This window comes from Symphalangus syndactylus, chromosome 11, assembly GCF_028878055.3.
Source record: "Symphalangus syndactylus isolate Jambi chromosome 11, NHGRI_mSymSyn1-v2.1_pri, whole genome shotgun sequence".
Lineage (NCBI taxonomy): Eukaryota > Metazoa > Chordata > Mammalia > Primates > Hylobatidae > Symphalangus > Symphalangus syndactylus.
The window spans coordinates 11621303-11644062 of NC_072433.2; the positions used below are offsets into that span (position 1 = coordinate 11621303).

Sequence of the window (22760 nt, forward strand, 5' to 3'; positions counted from 1 at the left end):
AATCACTCTGAACTCAGGGATTTAAACATTTCAATCCATTGAAGTTGTTATTATTAATGTTCAAATTATTCAGTCTTTGGCCAATGACACCATTGTTAAATTATCTCCTGAATCCTTTTGATGCCACCCCAAAAGTTTCTATTATTTCCTTAGTTTCTGATGCAAAAAGACCTTTCCAGTCCAATCTTGTACGTTTTTTTACTCCAGATATTTTCTCAGTACATTTGTGTCAGTCTGGTACCTTTTAGGAACTATCAAATGGTCACTCTTGTTCTTTTTCAAAAGTATCATGGGTATTTTATTGCTAAAATTTGCAGGAGTTCAACCAACAAAAATATTCAATTTATGGTCAAGAAAAAAGGCTAGGAAAAATGAGGAAGGCTCTTTTTTAGCATAGTTTAATTACATCTCAGCCCATTAATGAATATTGGTCTATTAAAGTATTTTTTTCTTAGTCTTCTAATTGCGGGAACTCACATAGAAAACACTGTGAAAATGACAGCCCGCCCTCCTCCTCCTTCCTCAGTCACCACATGTAAAGATTTCAACACAGTGCTGGTGCTCTATAAAGGCTGAGTATTGTTTTTATTATTATTAGCTGGATTCTCAATTCTTTTTTTCTTATTCAAAAAGTATAGAAAGAAAACAAAAAGGATTCAAATGAAAGGGGAGAAATGTGCTCCCCAAAGGCCAAGTAGGAGCTGTTTAGAAGCTGCCTCCACTGCTATCTCATTGAAGAGACCTGAAAACTACATTTCCCAGAATTCCCTGCTCCCCATAGTTTCTAGTTTAGATTGTGCCAATGATAAGCACTTATGGAAGATTGGATGGTGGAAGAACAGAAGAAGTGATGATTCTCTAGAGCCTTTCAGGCAGCACAGGGGCAGCCTTGAGGTTCAGAGTGACTTCTAGGCAGGCTTTGTGAGAATCACTGTGTTGGGGCAGCAAGCTGAGATTGGCTGATTGACAGCAGAAGCTTCCCAGAGGTTCTTGAACTTAGCCCCTGCCAGGTGAGCTTTTGGGAAGGTTGGCCACTGGAAATGGCTCTCCTGACCTTCACTCTTCAAGCCTTCTGAATTATATAAGGCTTCAATTCTTTGTATTAGTTCTTTCGATTTGGAATACCTAGAGTTTTGTCTATGTTCCTGACCAAATTCTGGCAGAGTTTATCTTCTCAGCACTACAGATTAAGAATCATAGGCAGAAATATCTCAGGTTTTTCCCTTAAGTAACTGAGGTTTGCAACACTTCCTCTCCTTCCATTTCATATTTAATCCAGGAAGAGAATAAGAAAATAATCATCCTATAGAAAATTTGACTTGAGATATGTGTTCACAGAAAAGAAAAGAAATGCAACTGTGCCTTAATCACATGAAAAGATGCTCAAACTTGCACACAATGAAAGAAACGAGAATTAAAATTATAGTTAGATACAATATTCTCATTTAATACATTGGCAAATATTTAAAGGTTTTGACAAAGTACTCTGTTGACAAGGGTGTGGGGAATAGACATCTACATATAATGTTGATAGGAAGACAAAATGTTAGAACCCCTACAGAGGAAAATTCAGCAAAATCTAAGAAAATTTCATAAGCATTTATCCTTTGACCTGGTAATATTTTCAAAAACTTATCTCAAAGATACGTAGGCAAACATACAAAAATAAATATACACAAGGCTACTGATTACAGCATTCTTTGTAATAGGGAGAAAAAAACTAGACACTATCCAAGTATCCATCACTGAGAGATTGCTTGAGCAACCTATGCTACACATATGTACATTGAAGTTCTATGAAGTTGTTAAAAGGAGTAAGAAGTATCTCTATAAACTGTTACTGGGTGATGAACATAGAGTATTTTAAGTTTAAAAAAAGTAGCAAACTGTGTGTATACCATGCCATCATTTATTGAGAAAAAGAATACAATTTGATTTTGTAGATTTGACTTTATAACTATGTATATATTTCGCATAATTATAAGACAAATTAAATTGATACATTTTTAAAATCCCTAAAAATTAAAAATAACATAAAACAAGTGAACCAAACTGTGTAACAAGTTGGTAGCATAACCACACAAAGAGGCAGTTTTGCAAGTGAATTTGTTACACAAGCACTTAACTTACCTCATGTCTATGGTATATCTAAAAGAAGAAATTTAAATATTAATCTTTACAGTAATTATATTCTTGATACTATATTCTGAGACTGTTTTGAGTATATTATAAAACAAAGAAAAAAATGAATATTTTTTATTGTCATCACTGAGAACCAAGATTTTTGTAGCGTGATAAAGGAGGTACAGATGCAACTTTGATAGAGTTAAGTAAAATCCCTAAATCTCTGAATTTGAATTGGAGGTATCAATGTTACCTAATGATTTACACACACAGACACACACACACACACACACACTTCCTAGTCTGTTCACTGAAAAAGCCTAGGAACAACGGCCAACAGAGGAACAATGAGTGTACCTAGTGCATAAATTGTGGCCTCCAAATATCTTTTTTCTTTTTTTCTGAAAAGAACTAATGCTCCTTAGAGAAATAAGCTGATTTTAGTTCTAGGGCATACAATGAACAAAATGAGACTACTACATCTCATCATAACTAAGAAGCAAAAATGCTATCTAGTGTCTTGTCAAAACGACCAAAGTACCAACTTTAAAAGGCTTCCCTGGCCGGGCATGGTGGCTCACACCTGTAATCTCAGCATTTGGGAAAGTCAAGGAAGGTGGATTGCTTGAACCCAGGAGTTTAAGACCAGCTGGGCAACATGGCAAAACCCCATTTCTATAAGAAACACAAAAAATTAGCTGCGCATGGTGGTGCACTTGTAATCCCAGCTACTGAGGAGGCTGAAGTGGGAGGATCACTTGAGCCCGGGAGGTTGAGGTTGCAGTTAGCCGTGATTGTGCCACTGCACTATAGCCTGGGTGACAGAGTAAGACTCTGTCTCCAAATAAATAAATAAATAAATAATAAGTAATTTAAAAATGTAAAAAGGCTTTCCTTAGCCAAGGAAGAGACAACTGAGCATCAAGAAGAGTAACAGCAATGGATTGAAACATATCAAATACTTTTAAATCCTCAAGATCATATCGATTCTAAAAACAACAAAGAAAATTCACATTAATGGACTTTTGAGGAAAATTGGTACGTAAAGAATGAATGCCCAGTAAATCAAGGTCCTTTTCCACCTTAAGCCAGTCGACTTTTCTGCCACATTGCCTTGCTATGAGGGTTCTTTCTGGACATTTGCTTTAGAATCCAGAGTTCTATCAGCCTCCTCTCATTACACATCTAGCTATTACTGTCCCCATCTATTAATACATACACAGAAGCCTTCATCTTTTATGCTATTTAGTTCTCAAGGAGACACAAGCAGCCTCCAGAAAACAGTATCTGATTAATGTTTATTGAAGACCTCCTGTGTGTCCAAGACACTTATCCCTAGAGATACAGTAAAAAGCAGGCTGAGTCCCTGCCATGGAGAAGCTTTTATTCTGACAGAACCAAGTTTTACATGCAGGAGCAAAGAAGGGGATGAAAGTGAGGTAGGTGGTCAACTGGCAGATGATTCTGACTATAATGCATACAGTAAAGGAACTCATAGCACATGAGATGGAAGCAAGAGGGAGGTACTGTGAACATAGGTTTCCATGGCTATTGATTTCTCCTTATTAAATAAACCTTTAACAAAGTATTAACATTATGCATTTTAAATGTTGTGTCTCTTTCTCTTTCACTCAGTTCAATTTCGTATTGAACAAAACCTGGGTTATTCATCTTGTCACCCTATGGCTTCGGCACACGTGAATGTGAATACCCCAGCATAATAGAAGCTCCATTTAGTAACATACTACTTGAGTGTAATGACTCTTTTCCTCTGAGAATTGGTTTTGAAACACAACCAAACTTATTCAGAGGAAACTCATTTTGACTGTAATGGCTACATGTGTAATGAGATTAGGCTGACAGAACTCTGTTCTTTTGATTTTTTTTTTACAGACTAAAATATATCAGATTCAAGTGTCTTTTTTTCTCAATCTGAGAGTAAAATAGGAATAATTTGTGAGCCAGTGGTGGTTTACAAGTGTACAAAGCTTGTAGTTTTACTCTCTCCACACAAAGACTGCTTTTATTTCAAATAGAATGCTCTAGCTTGGGAGTATCAATTCTAATATCTAAATCTCCAGGTAGAGGCATTTCCCTGCCCAGGAGTCTAATAAGCATGCCAGAAAACCACATGGAGCGGAACGCTATTGTGCTTCATGCTAACCTGGGACCATCATCCTGTTAATTTCCTGAGGCTCATGTGTGTTTTGTTAACTTATCAATTCAGCAGTTTCTGCTTATTTCAGGCTTTACCATATATGTCAGAATAATGGAACACGGGTGGCATTTTGTAGGCAGAAGGGGATAGACTTGTCAGAAACAGGTCCCTGGGTTTCTGAAAATGGGCCCTGCAAGAATTCATCTTAAATAACAAACTCTGGTGGCACTCTATCATTCTAGGCTGAAATGTTTCTGCTTTCTGTAAGTCCTGTATGATTTTATTTAGAGTGTGTTACATACATACACACACACACACACACACACACAGACTAATTATCTGAACACATCTCTGTACTCTTTTGGAACATATAGTTTGCATAATTCATTTTGGCTTTGATCATATACTGCCTTGCATTCTTAACAGTTTCATGTCTGTAAATTCTATTTATTACCCTAGCATAGAGTACTTAAATCATGAAGGAATGAGATTAGGTGTGTTTATATCTGTCCTCCTTCCCCATACTCCAGTTCCCAAAACATTCCTTTGTATATAACCATGGTAACCATAGCTAAAGTCATACAATAATTGAGCCAGGTAGCCGGGTGCGATGGCTCATGCCTGTAATCCCAGCACTTTGGGAGGCCGAGGCAGGCAGATCATGAGGTCAAGAGATCGAGACCACCCTGGACAATATGGTGAAACCCCATCTCTACTAAAAATACAAAAGTTAGCTAGATGTGGTGGTGTGCACCTGTAGTCCCAGCTACTCTGGAGGCTGAGGCAGGAGAATCACATGAACCCAGGTGGCAGAGGTTGCAGTGAGCCAAGATCATGCCAGTGCACTCCAGCCTGGTGACAGAGAGAGACTCCATCTCAAAAACGACAACAACAACAACAAAAATTGAGCCAGGCATGGTGGCTCACACCTGTGATCCCAGTTATTTTGGAGGCTAAGGCAGGAGGATTTCTTGGGGTCAGGAGTTTGAGACCAGCTTGGGGAAGATAGTGAGACCCCCAACTCTTAAAAACATTTAGAAAAGCTTAGCTGGGCATGGGGCATGAACCTGCAGTCCCAGCTACTCAGGAGTCAAAGGCAGGAGGATCTCTTGAGCCCAGGAATTTGAGGTTGCAGTAAGCCACAATCATGCCACTGTAACTTTAGCCTGGGCAACAGAGTGAGACCATGTATATATATATTAAAAGTAATGGCAAAAACTGCAATTACTTTTGCACCAACCTAATGTATGTATAGATGAGACTGCATATATATAAAATATATATAATATATAAAATAATTGTTATCTGCATCATTATTAGTAATAATTCTCAATTATTACATCATGCTGAACTGGGTGGTTTGCATTCATCATCTCCTTATTTTCTTACAAACCTGTCATATGTTTTAGGTGCATATTAAATTTATAATAAAATATTTCAAACACTCAAAAAATAATAGAAGCCCATGTGCCCAGCATCACTAATACAGTTGAATCCCCAGTTATACGCATTTAAGTAATAATGATGCTGAAGCTCACAGAGGGTAAAGTAACTTGCAAAGATTTTACCTTTAATAAGAACCTGCTTCTAACTGAAGTTGATGGGACTCCAAAATAAAAGGCAGATGACATAGAAATGACCAAATGTAATGGTGGTATGGTTCCTGAAAGGGTTAAAGCAATTTCTAAAACTGTGTGACCTGTAGCCAGAAGTTGCTTATGAGTTGTGGAAATCTTGCCCAGGATTTAGAAGAACTTATTCCACAGTCATCCCAGAGGGCCTCATTGATCACCCACTCCTTCCTCTTCCTTATTATCTCACGGTTTGGTGATTTTTATAGCATGTTTTTCTTATTTTCCATGAAACATTTATGAGATCCCACCACTTTAAAATGTTGCCCTAATTCCAGAAGGCAAATGTAGAATCACTAGAAGTGAAACACTCGTTTCATTTTTACCAATGCTTCAGATACACAAATGCAAAAAGAACTGGAGTTTTTGCTTGGAAAATGTTAGACGTTTGGGGGAAATGATCTTAAGATTTGCAATATCTCCAGGCAATAAAATTCAACTGGAAAATCCTATGAAAAGGGTCTTTCTAGTAGGAGTTTTCGGAATCTTGACTATGAATGAAAATGCCACAGAATAATTAGAATGAAAATTATTTCAATACTTGTAGGATTGACTGGAAAATGTAGGACAAGAAACCCACAATATTTCAAAAACTTAGGACCTCAGAAGTGTTTTAGATAATCCTAAGGAAAATGTGTCTTGTTGAAGAAAATACTTGCATTTTCATAGCAATTCTTTTAAACTTGTATCACTATCACTTAACCTTACCAGACCAAAACACTGATTACTGTTATTCCAAATGTGTCTTCCTAAATGAATAACCAGGCCTTACCAATTTTTCAACTGTGTGAAAATTCACTCCACAAGTAATAGTTTCTCAATCTGTCAGTGAAAATGATGTGTTTTTCTAATAGACTATCTGCTTTGCATTTATCATATTCTCGATTTCCTTTAACTTATTCTTCAAATATTCATTTGTTAAATTGATATCTGTTGAATACCTACTACGTGCCATGCATTATACTAGAACCTAAGTGAAATATACAGAAGAATTAGTATTGGTCCCAAAATTAAGGAGGTTGCTAGGGAAGATTAGGTATGCCCTTATCAGCTATAATACAAGAAATAAGGGGTTAGGTATCAAAAGAGAGGTATAGATACAATTTTATATAAGATCAAAGGAGGGAGAAAGAACTTTTTTCTATTATAAAAGAGATAAAGAAAGCTTTTTGGAAAAGGTAGAATTTAAACTTGGCTTTGAAATATTGATAGCAGTTGGACCTGTGGATCTAGAAGGGTATTGCAACCAAGAGAAAATATAAATAAATGTGTAGAGGAAGAAAATGTGAAGCACGTCATGGCTCAATGTAGAATACGTCAGACAGAGCAGGCAGTAGGGAACTGGATGGAGAAGGTATTTATAGCCAATCCCACCAAACCTAGACAAGGGCACACAATCCTTCTTATAAACTTTGAATGCCATGCTAAGGAGTCCACACTTCCTTCCTTTATGCACTGGGGTTGACATGTTTCAGTAAGACTGCTGAGGGATGTGTGATGGGCAGAGCAAGGCTAGACACAGGAGACCAGTGAGTAGGCATTGTCTTTCTTTCAAGCAAGTGGTAATGGACACTAACCCTACAAAAGTGTTTGGAAAAGTGGAAAAAGATGAGGCCAAGCTAGAAATAACAGGAAGACTATGTTATACTTAGGAAAATTGTGGCTTTTGCAGGAGGGAGGAAATAGGAAAGATTAACTAAAAATTAAAGATATCTTGGCTGTTTTAAAACACTGTGGCCGGAAGGATGATAATGCCATCTACAGAAGCATAGAATACTGAGCAAAAAAAAAAAATAATTTGGACAGAAATATAATTAGGATTATTCCAATGTTAGTGAATGTCAATGCTTGGCAGTATATGTAGCCCTGGTAGGAGCAACAGACAACTGGTTCTCACCCAAAATAGATTCTCCCCTTCTTCCTTGACAACAGAGTCTAGCGGAGCACAGGGCCAGGTAGCTAAAGACTCCATGTCTCAGCCTTTCTTGCGAGTTAGGTGTGGCTACTTAAGTCAGAGTGATGATGTGAGCTAGAGAGATGAGCACTCTAGGGCTTGGTCTTAAAAGACTGGTCATGCACCTTTCCATTTTCTTTCTTTTTCACATGCTATCCAGCTGTGGCCATACAGGTGTAGACACATTTTGTGACATCAGAGCCACAAATAGGGAAAGGGCCCTTGGTTCCCTGAATGACTTTGTGGAGAACAGGTGCTCTGCCGACTTGTAAAGTAAGAGAAAAATAAACTCTTGCGTTTATCTTGTTGAAGCCATTGCATTAGGATAGCAGCTTAACCTTCATTTTAGCTAACATAGTGGACATTTAATACATATATATTGAGTAAGTGAAAAAACAAATTAATGAATGAGTTTATGACCAAAATAGAAAATTAAAATAAAGATATCCAGAAGCCAATGGAAACAAATGTTCAGAGGCTAGAAATGCACTTAAAACTAAAACAAAAGATTTGATATTTACCTGCATAGATTAATAGTTGGGACTGGATGATATTATCAATAAACAGAAGAGGAGGAGGCAGAGGACAGAAATAATCCCAGAGACAGAAGTGGAGGGGCCAAGACAAATTCCTGCAGACTGTATTTATATAGGGAATGGCAGGTGGAAGAAGACACAGAAAAGGCACAGTAAGAAAACCAGGAGAGATAAATAAGAGTCATGCAAGCCAACATGAGTGTTGAAGAGAGACGCTCCAAGAAATTGGGAGGATCACATCAGGGGTCTGAGTAGGTGCTCAGAAACTGTGCTCTGTGAATGTGGGCAATCATCTTTCCAGAAGTTTGGCAATTGCCTGAAGGAGAAATGGGAAATATGGGAAAGTTAAAGAGAATGACAGGATCAAGACAGACTTGGGTTTGGATGGGAAATAAATAGCATGCTGGCAGGCTAAAAGGAAGGGACTTATGAAGAGACAGATATAAACAAATGTTAGTGGGGGTGGGTTGGGGGCAAGTTAATGGATTCTGCAGTGTTTCAGGATGGGAACAAGGGATTAAGTAGAAGGATTAGAATGGAATAGGAGGTATGATGTGGAAGTGGGGGAGAAGTTGGATAAAGATGCAGGGAAATTTTGAGACTAGGAAGTAAGAAGGAAAGCTGAGGGAGTTTGGCCTCTGACATTCCTTTTTTAATCCACCCACAAGAACAAGGCTTTCTACAGTATTCCCTATAGTGTTCTATATGTTCTTGGCAAACTGACATTCAGCTTATGTCTACCAGCACAAAGCAGTTTGATTGCTGTATCAAGGCATGAGAATAATATCGCCGATTTGTGTGTGCTCTTCCCCTCTCATAACAAAAAATAAAGCAAGCTTTACTAAACTCGTTCCTTTCACTTTCCTCCAAGATAAGAATTAAATGTTTACTTTTATATTTATCGACTGACTGTGTTGTCTTAGCATTAATTACTAAAGATAAGTGTCATCATTTGGGTTCAATTACTTTTGACTGCTTGTATTATAATTTAGTTGAGTCCACAAGATTTGTTTTTTTAATTTGACAAGTCTTTAGATATTTATCTTTGCTTCAACATTATCGTCTTTTCCTTCAGGCAAGTTCTGCATTTCTTAGTGGCATTGTTAGCAGAGAACATTAATCACACCTAGCAGGATGTGCACAAATATTTTTACCTAAGAAATGGCCAGGCACGGTGGCTCACACCTGTAATCCCAGCATTTTGGGATGCTGAGGAAGGGGAACCTCTTGTGCCCAGGAGTTCGAGACCAGCCTGGGCAACATGGCAAAACCCAGTCTCTACAAAATAAAAAACAATTAGTTGGGTGTGGTGGCACACTTTTGTAGTCCCAGCTACTCTAGAGGCTGAGGTGAGAGGATCACCTGAGCCGGGGAGGTCAAGGCTGCAATGAACTGTGATTGAGCTATTGCATTCCAGCCTGGGTGAGAGTTAGACACTGTCTCAAAAAATAATAATAATGATGACACCAAATAAGAAAACACTATCAAGCAGGTCCTAAAGTAGAAACTGAAAAAGAAAAATGCACTTTTGTGTACCATATTTTCAGACCTTTGAACAGCATGCACCTTAGCTATGATGTTTATCCATTATAAAGGCCAGATGGAGAGATGATCATTTACTTTTTCACAGTATTACAACAAAAATAATAAAATTAGTATAGAAGGTTAATTTCCATGTATTTCATGGTTAAAAGTGCAGACTGTCGCTTATGGGTCCATTAGATGTTAGTAATATGTCCTCATATAAACTCACAATCAGACCAGTGGCTTCTGAAACTATAAAGTTGACTACAGCAGGAGAGCTCAGTCAGAAAACTCAAAATGATAAAGTAGAAGAAGATGCAATATTCTTAAGTGGAGTAGGATTTGAAGTCAGAATGCCTATGGTTCACTTGTGTGAGTTTTCTCTGTGTTTTACTTTTCTTGTCTGTCTACAGGGACTTATTTGTGTGATTAAGCTGTAGCTTATTTAGAAGCATTTTCTTTACATTGTATGAATTCCATTTAGTCATTCACTTATTGACTCATTCAACAAGTATTTTCTGAGGAACTAGTAAGGGCCAGGTCCTGGGCTAGGCTCTGAAGTGGTCAACAGATTGCTAAGAGCAAGACCTGAATGGCCTTCCCTAAAAGGCACTGAGGAGCAAGCGATAAAATTTGCCTTTGAGGGAGACTGTCCTGACATAATGACAACTACAACCAGAAGACAGACTTCTTTCCTTCATGATGGCATGTGCTCCATTGCATAACATTTTAAAAATGCAATTAAAAAAAAGTATTTAGTATCTAGTTGTATCCCCTGGGACAGCCATATGTCCTGGGTTTTCTGGGATAGACCTGATTTCAAGTACCATGTCCCATTATTCCTAAAAGTATACTTGTACCTATCAGACTTGTCCAACGATGCCAACTGAACTCCTTCAAATGCCCAAGGAGAAGGGGAGACCTTGTCAGCTTAAAGTTCCGTGTAGGCAGACTCCATGTCTTATTACAAAAAGAGAGGCAAGAATTGTAAGAGTAAAGCAATCATGGGAAGCAGCACAGTGGGTGGGTTGCTGGAGAACAAAGGGCAAAATGAGGGGCTGGTAAGATCCCACCATGGGGGCATCTGTAGCCAGAACACCAGTGATTTTCTGCCATAAAGTTGAAAAGTACTGTTTGGCCCAATCAATGGTGAGATGAAAGTAATATACCAATGGTAATCATGTAAATGACTTACTTGATTACATAAATTATGCAGTTAACTGAGTGGAGAGAAAGGAGTGGAGTTATAGCCAGTGTGCACATCACCTGGGCACCCAAATAAGTTGTTGTTCCACAGTGTACTCAGCCGTGACGTGCGTGGGCAGAAATATTGATAACCGCTGCTGAGGTGACAAAGGACAAGAAGGATTTTTTAATGCAGAGACAGAGATGGTGAAATTTGCATTTCAGAATGGTCTCTCAGATATTAGAGGAGGGCAAGACCTGTTAGGAGGCAGCTGAAATAGTCAGATGAGAGATGAGGGATGATAAAGAGCTGAATTAAGGCAGTGGTAGCTGATATGAAATGTAGAGGACAGATTGGAAAAATAGGAAGCGTCCCCCCTCCGACCTCATGTCCACCCAGAACCCATGAATCTGATGCTATTTATAAATAGCATCTTTGCAGACGTAATAAAGTTAAGATGAGGTCATACTGGATTGGGTTGGGCCCTAAATCCACTATGACTGTTGTTCTTATAAGAAGATGGAAATTTGGACACAGAGACAAAGACCCAGGGAAGAAAGCTATGGGTCAACAGAGGCAGAGATTGAAATGCTGCGGCTGCAAGTCAAGGAAAGCCAAGGATTGCCCGTAACCACTTGCAGCTAGGAGGAAGCAAGGGCAACCCCTCCCCTATGGCCTTCACAGAGAGCATGGCCCTGCTGATGCCTTGATTTTGAACTTCTAGCCTCCAGTGAAGAAATACATTTGTGTTGTGAAAAGTTACCAAGTTCATTGTAATTGATTACAGCAGCCCTAGGAAACTAACTTAGGAAGTAAAATAGCTAAGACTTAGTGATTGTTTAGGTAGGAATGGAGAGGGAGAATGTTAAATATGGGGAATGAATGGATGCGGTGAAATCCACTGAGCAAGAGCATGGAGTGGGGATCAGCAAACTACAGCCCTCATTTCAAATCTGCCCTCTACCCATCTGCCCTTCACATTTTTGTTGAAGTTTTGTTGGAACACAGCCACATCCACTAGTTTATGTATTGTCATAGCTGTTTTCCTGCTACAATACAGAATTAAGTAGTTGTGGCTGAAACCTCATGGCTTGCAAAGCCTCAAATATTTATCATCTGGTCCCCTGCATAAAAAGAATTTCTAGCTCCTTAACATAGAAGTCAAGAAGGTTTAGGGCTCTGATAAATTCAAGATCTCTACTAAGACAACTGGGTAAATATGTTGTGGCATCAACTGGAAATAAACTCATGGAAATATTTTAGGAAATCCTACATTGTTTTGCATATCACTGGAAAAACAAATCTATAAAATAAAAATGGCACTAGTGACATTATTAGTCACTGCCCCAGAACAGTTGATATTTGCTTCACTGAAAATGGGAAAGGAAGGGATAAACCAGGATGTACCTCCTCCAAAAGCAAACAAAGCACTTCAAGTCCTTCTGGTACCATTTAATTTCTACCATATTTTTCTTCCCTAGAAGGCAACCATTGTAGAGCCTCACTGTTGCCTGCAGCAAAAAAAACATTCCATGATGTTGGGCTGGCCAGTCTAACTATAATTTTCTTATTTTCTTTCTCCTTCCTTCCTTTCTTCTTTTTTTGAGACAGGGTCTTACTCTGTCACCGGGGTTGCAGTGCAGTGGCAAGATCATGGCTCACTTCAGCCTCAACCTCCCTGGCTCAAGGGATCCTCCCACTTCAGCCTACAGGAACATGCCACCACAGCCGGCTAATTTTTGTATTTTTGTGGAGACATGGTTTCACCACCTTGTCCAGACTGGTCTCCAACTTCTGAGCTCAAACAATCCACCTGCCTTGGCCTCCCTAAATGCTGGGACTATGAGTGTGTAGCACTGCACCAAGCCCAGTCTAATGATAATTTTCTAAACTGTGAAGTGGCCATTGAACACATTAAGATTTCTTCTCCCTACTACTCTAGTATAAAGCAGCGCTTCTCAGCCTTTCCCACTAAGTATCTCCAGTGGCAGAGAGGGCCATACGGATCTCAAGCCTGGACCATGGCCAAAAGTGATGCACAGCAGGCTCGGAATTTCTTTGAAATCTCATGTTTCATATTTAAAATATTTTTTAAATTGTGGTTCTATTCTGTAATAATTTTGTTTTAATATGAAACCATTTATAAATGAAAATTGATGTCCAATGAAGGTATTCTATGTAAAAATCTATGGCTTTGGACATTACCAAGTAAATTTAGGAGGGCTGTAGCACTGGTGCCTTGGAAATACGTTTTTCTACACAGTGCTAGAAAAATGAATGTAACTTATTACTCAAGAGAAATTGCAGACAGACTAGAATCACAGACCCAAACACAAGTTGACAAAACTATTTTTGTCAGAATAAGAAAGTTTTACAATTACTTCTAAGGCCTTGTCTTGAAACTCATAGTAACCAAAAATTGTATCTGGATTATCCCAAACTGTCTGCTGTATCTTTGACTAAGGACTTCTGACTGCATAACCACCCACAACTCTAAAGAACAATGACAAATACAAATGCGCTGGATCAATCTGCCACTAAACAGTCAAGATCATGCTGGACCACGGTCATGGACATGTTAATATTAAACTCCTCTCTTCTATCTCTGTGGCAAACCATGTCACACAATTATTCAAGATTAGAGATATGTATCTTAAATTTTCTATGGAGAAACTGCCAGAGAGGCGAAAGCTACCCCAAATAATAAGCATGAGTTACTATGGCCACAAAAAAATTCCATTGCAGACAAACTGCATTGGCTGAAGGTGACTATTGCATTATCTTGGTATCTGGAATTTCTTAGCTTAAAAGGAAAGACAGAAAGCATCATTACTTTATCAAAGGCACATTCTTTTCCATGAGAGTGAATTAAGACTCCATATGAGTTTTGCAGAAGGAATTTGTGATTCTGATAAATAGTTTAAAGTGGTTCATAGAGTTTCTCCTTCCATCTCAGACTTAAGATACTAAAATGAAGTCATGGGCCACTTATCCACAACACACAGATTCCCAGGCACATTGTTTTTGAGCATCATCAATTGAATTTCAGGACTTTGTGGGTAGAACCTTACCTCTGTTGTCACCATCATAACTTACCTTTGTGGAGCAAATAATTAGCCAGCTGAGACAATGCTACAGACTTATGGATACCGTGAAGACAATTATAAGAAATTGATGCTACATCTCTCTATATGTGAATAGAAAAAAATTTTTGCTGGGATTTATATAAGCAAATTCCTTGCTTGGTTAACCCTCTGCAGATTTATGGGAGGCTGAGTGTATAAGACAAGAACATATCTTAGCTGCTGCTTTATTCACTAAGTTTGCCCGTTTCAGTTACAAAAAAAGGTTTTGCTAAGAACTATGGAACTACAAGGGTTTGTGCCACTATCGTTGAAATTAAATTCTTTGCTGTAATTTTTGCTCAGGAAAATAATTTTCTAGATGAAAGTGCTCCAGAAAGAAGTGAGATTTGCCCTGACTGAGTCAGGAAAAGACATATTCTTCATGCCAACAAGAAGCAATAGAAAATAAGAAGGCCCCTTATGTAGAAGCCCGCTGCAGTCTCTCAACCTGGACTCAAGATGAAGCAGTGGTCTGGCTGCAGGAGCAGTCTAACCTCAGGGACAATGAAGGTTCTAGGACCTAGAGAGAAAAGGAATCTTTGATATAGGAGTTAGTAAGAAATTATTTAGGCAGCTAGTAAGGGTAAAAGAGTTCTCAGTGGAATTTCCTTTAATAAAAAGCAGCCCCCAAATCATTTCTTCTCTAATAAAAAGCAGCCTGAAAAATCAAGCTGCAAGCATAGATAAGCAAGCTGGAAGCCTGCATAAGTAGATGCTAGTAGCTGTACTTGGAAGCCAGAAACATCCAACGTGGAGGATATCTCCTCCCTTTTCTTGGTAGCCATGTCTGCGGTTGTCATGTCTCCGGGCTGGTAAACTCCATTTACATAATAAAAGATTCGCGGGCTATGCAAATGGGACACCTGGTCAAACCAACCCCATATGCCCTATGTAAATCAAGCACCACCTCCTCAAGTCCTTCTATAAAATAGACCGCATCTTGTCCCAAACATTGAAGCCCGCTTGAGCACTCTGCTTTCTCTGCACGAGGAAGCTTACTCTCTCTCTCCTTTCTTTTGCTTATTACGCTTTACGTTCTTAAACCCACTCTGTGTGTATGTCCCCATGTCCTTAATCTTCTTAGCACCAGACAAGGAACCTCGGGGATTTCCCCAGACAACAAAGCCACTTCATTTTCCCAGAGCATCAGCAACCCCTTCATATGCTGAGTACGTGTGGAATGAACAAATTACTTAATCTAACAGAACATCCTAGCCATTCACAAAACGTGAAAGAATATGATTGTGGTTTTGATGTTTGCATGGACATGCATTAGGGAGTATGATATTGAATCCTGCCCAGAAGCAAAGCTGCTCTCCCTCTAACCAGCATGAGAAATGCACAGAAAAGTACCTACCGTGTATGAGGAACAAAGCTCACCTAATCTTGAAAACCAAGGTTTTACAAAGGAATAAATTAAGGCTCCCCAAAACTCATTCATTCACCAGTTACTTACTGAGTGCTTATTATGTGACCACAGCAAAGGCCCTGCTCTCATGGAGCTTACGTTTTGACTGGAAGAAACTGCTAGGACTCAAATATATAAAGAATATATCCAGCTGAGATCAGTGCTCTAAAGAAGAATGAAGCAGAAGGAGTAGAGACTGGAAGGGAGGAGAAAGGAGGTCAAGGAAGGCTTCTTTGATAGGGTGATATTTGGAGAGGTGGTAAATATTCTCTCCAAAGCAGCAATAAAGTGGCTGACCTAGGACAGGAAGTCAGGGTCACCTGATTCCAAAGTTGTAAACTTTGGGCTTCATTGCTGATAATTAAATTTATATTTCCTGAACATGCTTGACTGCCTTGCAACAATCCATCTGGGCTCTTAAGATCTGATCATCTCCAAAGGGAGCCAATTCCTGGCCTCCCTCCTGCCCAGGCATGGGTCTGTTTCTGGATTGCAGAGGAGCATTGAGGCACCATCATAGTGGTCTTTGATTATAGGTCAAGCTGTGGCATTCAGCAGCTATCTGGTAAACATCATTCTTTGCTAGAGTTCCTGTTGCAATACATTACAGATAATTAGCATAGCAGCAATGGCCTATTGACACAGTCAATTCGAATTTAAATGGTATTAAAATAAAGCTTTGTCTAGCCCTTCCTTTGAAAGTTTGTACAACAATCTCTTAAAACTTTTTCGTTGGACTGAAATCACACTTTCCTCCTGCAACAAACAGGAAAAATCCTCATCTATTAATATAATTATAATTGAATCTTCTGTCTCATTCCAGGAGAGCCACTTTTGCCAATGGTCAACCAGCAAATGGACATTTTGGTCAATTATATTTAGGGACAAATAATAATTATGCACTAGTCAAATGAATTATTTTTGACATCCAGTTGATAATATAAAACAATTTCATTCAATATGTTGATGTATTCATTACTTAAGAGTGGATTTGGAGGCCAGTTTATTCTAGTAGATGCATCAGGAAGAAGCCTGAGAAAAATGAAATGTTCCTGGGATGTTTCTTGGAGAAGCAGAGAATTGCTAGTGCCTAGGCTAAAAATCTCACTGACTAAGGTTATTTCTTTCATACTTTAAAGTGCAGAAACTTGGGGTTTCAGTGAAGTACTCATTTGAACATTGCATGAATGCAAAGCTTCTATTTCAGAAAGGTTTGACTGCCAGCAGTTATAAGGTAAAATTAATTAACCTTCATAAATGTTTATGCAAATAAACAAGGCTGGAATGAAACTCAGAAATTATAGATTTAAAGTATCAGATTTTGTGGTGTGTAAAAATTTTGGTAAGTTTTCCCAGTAAATTATTTACATATATACCAGTTAATACCCAATTTACAAGCTGGTTGTGTTCCCAAGTAATATTTGTAAATTGATACAAAGTCAATATGCATTTCCAAAAAACAACAGTGTTTAAAACATGGAAGTTAGCTTATTTAACATTTATTTAATCAATGTTGAGACTAGGTTAGCTTGTTTAATCCATATGGAGACTAAAATAATTTTTATTTGTAATTTTTTTAAAGTTTATAATATATGCTATTTGGGGTTTTTTATCAAATGATATGTTACTCTATTAGTCCATTTTCATACTCCCAATAAAAATATACCCGAGACTGGGTAATTTATAAAGGAAAGAAGTTTAATTAACTCACACTTCAGCATGGCTAGGGAGGCCTTAGGAAACTTATAATCATGGCAGAAGGGGAAGCAAACAGGTGCTTCTTCACATGGCAGCAGCAAGAAGAAGTGCAGAGCTAAGTGGCTGGGGGGAAGCTCCTTGTAAAACCATCATATCTCGTGAGAACTCACTCACTATCAAAAGAACAGAATGGAGGTAACTGCCCCCATGATTCAGTTACCTCCCACCAAGTCCCTCCTACAACTCATGGGGATTATGGGGACTACAATTCAAGATGAGATTTGGGTGGATGCACAAGCAAACCATATCAGTTACTAACAGGCTCTAGGGTCAAATTGCCAGAAGATGGATTCTAGCTGCTAGTTACCAGTGATATGACCTTAGGCAAGCACTTATCTTGCTATGCCTCATGTCTATGACTGTAAAATGAGGAAAATAATAACATCCATTAAGAGATTCTAAGTTTTCATTGCCATAGGCCCAGTGCTAGTGTATATAAACAGTTAATAAATAACTAAAATTGGCCAAAGTGTATAATCTCATAGACCACTGTAATCTTCCTCCTATCACGATACTACCATGAGAAATTAGAATCAGGAGGGGGCTCCCATAGCATTTTTAATGACCTAAACATCTGTTTGCTTTTGGCAAAGTAGCCTCCCCGAGAGAAGACAGCATGTAATCAAAGGATCTAGAAACATGATTTCCTTCTCTTCCCCTTCCCTCTGGAAGGCAGTATGGAAACCACCAGGAGGAAATGGTGGATGGGCTGGGCAGGAGCAGAAGATCCCCTAGCCCCTTCAAGTCACGCAGGATTAAGTGACAGGCCACCCCAAGTCCTGTCATCTGTGCCTGCGGATTTCTTCTGCAGTGACTTTGTGTCTGTTCCAAGTCTGCCCAGCATCTATCGCCCATGGGCTCCTTGCTGGCTCCAAGCTCTTGGAGATGAGCTCTTGCTGTCCCCATCTGCCTTAGGTCAACATCAGGACCTCCTGCTACCATCACCACCACCACTGACCCATTTGCTTCACTCAGCCGAGTGGTGGATCCAGGGCACACACAGCGAGAGGACAAAGGGGCTGTGAGCACAGTGGTGGGGAGGAGGAGGAAGAGGATTTTCTGAGTAAGGGGGTGATTCATGCAGGTACTTGTTTCCCCTTCCATAGCTACCCTCCATCTCAGTCATAGGGACCTTCCTAGTCCTTTGGAGCATGTCCTTCTTCTTTCCCAACCATCTGTCTTCTTAGCTTCCTCCTTCAGAAGCCGCCATGATAGCATATGAGCAATGAGAAAACATCATGGCTTGAGGAAGCCAATTCACATTCATGTGTCTCATGGGAGATCCCGTCCCCCCAAGCATGGCCTGGGGGAACCTTTAAGAAGTCAGTTCAGGGGAGACAAGATAGATGATAAAATAAGTAGATTATGTTACATATTTGCTCTCTCTCTCCATATATATATATATATATATAAAATATATATTTTATATATGTAATGATTTTATGCACTCATATTTTTCTAGAGGAAACAGAAGCCCCATTGGGTTGAGTATCTATTGCTTCACCTCCAAAAAATGGCATAAATCTTTGGTAAAATGTTACTAAATGTGTCACACACTTATTGAGAGAAAGTGAATGTGAGAACCTTGCTCAAACAACAAAAAACAAACATCGGATGCATAAGAGAATGTTGGTTCTTATGCCCAGCCCTGTGAATTATAAGGATAAGAAACAATCTAGTAGGTTTGAGAGATGAAAAAATAACCTGGTCATGTCAGCCGTCTGCCCTTGTGGTTATAAAGCAGAGTTTTTCAAGCTCTGCCTCTGGTTTGGGAAAGGAACTGGGTGGTGTGGCATAGGGAAAGGGAAGAGGATCAGGAAAGGACAGCTGAGCTGTGCTGGTGACTTCCCTGCTGCTCGTCCTCACTGCGTGGCTGTAGACCCAGCCTGTGCTCTAAAGATGAAATTTTCTTTATTCGCGGAACAGATTCTTTGCAATATTTGGATGTCTGGAAGGAGCACATTGTCAATGATCAGGTTTTTCTGGATGGAACGTAGATTCTGAACAGATTTTTTATTTAATTTTTATTTCTAAATTTAATTTAGTACTGCAATGTCTACCCCCAATATCCTTGTCCCAGCTCTCCTGTGACCAGGGCTGCCTGTGCACCACAGACCCCTTGGGCAATGTGCCACTAAGCTAATCACTGGGTGGCACCCAAGAGCCAGAAAAAAGATGGATTGAATTGCAGACACTCTCTAATACACATATTTTAACAATTTCCTCTGTCCTCAGTGAAATTATGCTAATATTTTAGTTGAGTTTCCTCAAGTCTGGAACTCAAATTAAGTCTGTCTGTTTCATTTTTATGATAGTGCTTGAAATCACTTGCAGACAAGGGGTTGTTGGGCCATGAGATTTATAGTGGCTATGCCACAAAGGTCAAACACATCCTGAGGAAGAGGAAAGCAATCTGTAGAACCAGTGTTTTCACTGCAATAAAGTTTATGGCAGCATTAAGGGAGTAGTTACAAATCAGTCAGATGGTGTTGATTTCATTGAGAATAAGTATATTTACACTTGTAAGCTTTCTCTTAATAATATTCTGAATGTTTTACACAATGGGGTTAGTGAAGGTTGTATCTGGGCATATTTCACGAGTGACAAAATTTGTTTTTCTTTTTTCCACCCATCCTTCTACTGGTTACTTTCACAAAATAGGTTTATAATGGCTCTGTAGGGGCTGAGTAAAGGTTCGGCAATTTTCTGACATTTCCAACAAGGTCAGAGATGCTGCAGAAACTAAAAGTAAAATGATTGTGTATACGTATGTGATTAAAGATGAGAGGAGTCTAAAGAAAAAATCGATGTCCCTAATACTAAAAAGTGCTTCTTTCTAGGTAATTAGTTATTCATATTGCAGCTAATTTTGTATTATTAGAATTTCTGATTGAATGTTCAATTCCTATATTAAAGGAGTAAGAAATAAACACCCCAACCTATATAAGACCTACAATAAATAATGTTTATGCTTAACCCAATCTACTTCATAGCACTAAACACTATTACTTTTTGCAAAGCTAATTGTAAAATAGTTTTGTGATTATGCCATTGTTTGAATTAATTGGGTAATTATTTTACCTATTGCTTATTTCCTTATTTATTGTCTATCTTGTCCACTGGACTGTAGGCTTCACAAGGACAGAGACCTTGTCTTATTCCTGATCCTTTTCCAAGGTCCTACTATATAATTACACAATGGAGTTAGTGAAGGTTGGATCTGAACATATTTTACAAGTGGCAAAATTTGTTTTTCCTTTTTTCTACCTTAAAAATGTTTATTGAATGAACGAATGAATGTTTCTACCATTCTCAGGATTCTTCTACATAGTGAAAACACTTTCTCACTAAGTCAGGTCTACACAGACTAAATGTTTTCTAACACTATTAGATAGTTTCTAGAACCTTCTATTTCTGTCTCATGTTTTTGTCCCTGAGGAACTGGTGTGGCTCTATCTAACAAATATGGAGGGAAAGGAAGAGTCAGAACTTATCCATGTCCTATAAATGAGAAAACTGGGACTTTGGCCTATAAATCTGGTAAGTATAATTTGTTGACAAGACATCATAAAGCATGTCCTGAAACAATTTTCTTTGAACGAGAGCACAGTTGCCTTTGTGCAAAAGATGAAATATGTGGGGCTTTTTGTGGATACATTTTCTTTTCCCATGATGCCTCATGTATGTTTATGTTTAAATATTTTTCATCATCCATCTCAATAAAATCTCATTCAGCCATTTTAAGGCCTTATGAAGTTTTTTCCACTTAAAAAACAAGTAGACCATAGAATAATATGCTAAATCATTCATTTTATTTGGCCATTAATAAGTTTGACTGACCATTTATATAGTTTTATTCTCTTGTAAAACACATTTTTCTGGGTTTTATTTCTGATTCTAAAAGTAAAACATATTGTTCTATTGAAAACTATAGAAAAGCATAGGAGATGAAAATTAAAATTATGTTTCTGTCCTTCTTACAGCCAGGTAACTGTATACATTTTACCTGGAGGAGATGGTGCTACCTATTTACCTGGGGGAGATTTGCATATATGTTAATGAAGAGACTATATTGGTTGTTCATCAGTGTAACATCTCATTGGATATTCAACAACTGACAACCATGATGACTTAGAGACCCATGGGAATGAACTGTATCGTATGTTACCAAACCATTGCAGAAACAGTAAATGATCATACATATCAATTTTTTTCTTTAATTGTAAAGATGATTGAATATAGATATTAATCTGTTCATATTTAGTTATGGGTGTACTTGAGGGGGGAATCCAAATGGGTTAAACAAGGTTATACTATTAATATTACAAATACAATTAAACATTTAAAGCTGTTAAAGATTTAAAGGAAAATAGTTCTGGATAATAGCAATATAACTTTTATTGTTGGTAAAAAGGATATTAATTATATTTTTAACGGAAGGTGCATGAACATTTATTGCAGATAACTTACTTTAGAAGAAAATTTTTACAACAGATCCCAATAGGAGGATTATTCAATAGAACTAACACTAATGCAGATTCTAGAACACAGATGGCCATAGAATTATTTCAAAAAGAATTGTGTTAACACAAACTTCAATTAACTGATTTGTATCACTTTTTATTCTAGAAACAAAATGTCTCAGAGAGGTGCCATGATGCAAAACAAGTGTAAGTCAAGTTTCATCGCCACGAGCTGTGTAGGCCAGCCCTGTGGGGTTAGTCCCATAGAACACGGTGTGGAAGGAGCAAGGTGGTTTCTGAGGCATACGTGTGCATGTGTCTGGGACTGCAAAGGTGCATGAAACCCATCTCGTCATGTAGTGACCCAACGTCCTTCTTGGTCACCCCTATATTACCATAATATGAAGTGGAATAGAAGGGGCAGGTGAATTTCGGAATTGGGCTTCCCATCTGCTATCGGCTGAATTACAACATCCCTGCCATCCCTGCCCGCTGCCGCATATTTATCTGTTGAAGCCCGGACTCCCAGTACCACAGAATACGATTATATTTGGAGATAGGGTTTTAAAGGAGATAATTAAGCTAAAATGAGGTCTTTAGGGTGGGCTGTAACCCAAGAAGACTGGTGTTCTTATAATAAGACAGGATTAGGACACTGGCAGGTACAAAGTGAAGACACAGACAGAAGATGGTCATCTGCAAGCCAAGGAGAGATGCCTTGGAAGAAAGCAACCCTGCCAACACCTCAGTCTTGCACTTCCAGCCCCTAGAACTGTGAGAAGTTGATTTCTGGTTAAGGCACACAGTCTGTGGTACTTTGTTATGAGAGTCCTGGCTACCTGTTACACCATCTAATTTATTTCAAAGGATGGCATGGCACGGGAGTGGCTGGA

General features: G+C 38.6%; 1 long non-coding RNA gene across 1 annotated transcript; it reads left to right on the forward strand.

Annotated features, from left to right (window-relative positions):
* The first annotated feature begins 884 nt into the window (after positions 1-884).
* Positions 885-21521, forward strand: LOC134731778 (uncharacterized). The gene is made up of 3 exons (XR_010114364.1): positions 885-1010; positions 20843-20944; positions 21388-21521. It is a non-coding gene; the product is annotated as an uncharacterized lncRNA (long non-coding RNA).
* The last annotated feature ends 1239 nt before the right edge of the window (positions 21522-22760 follow it).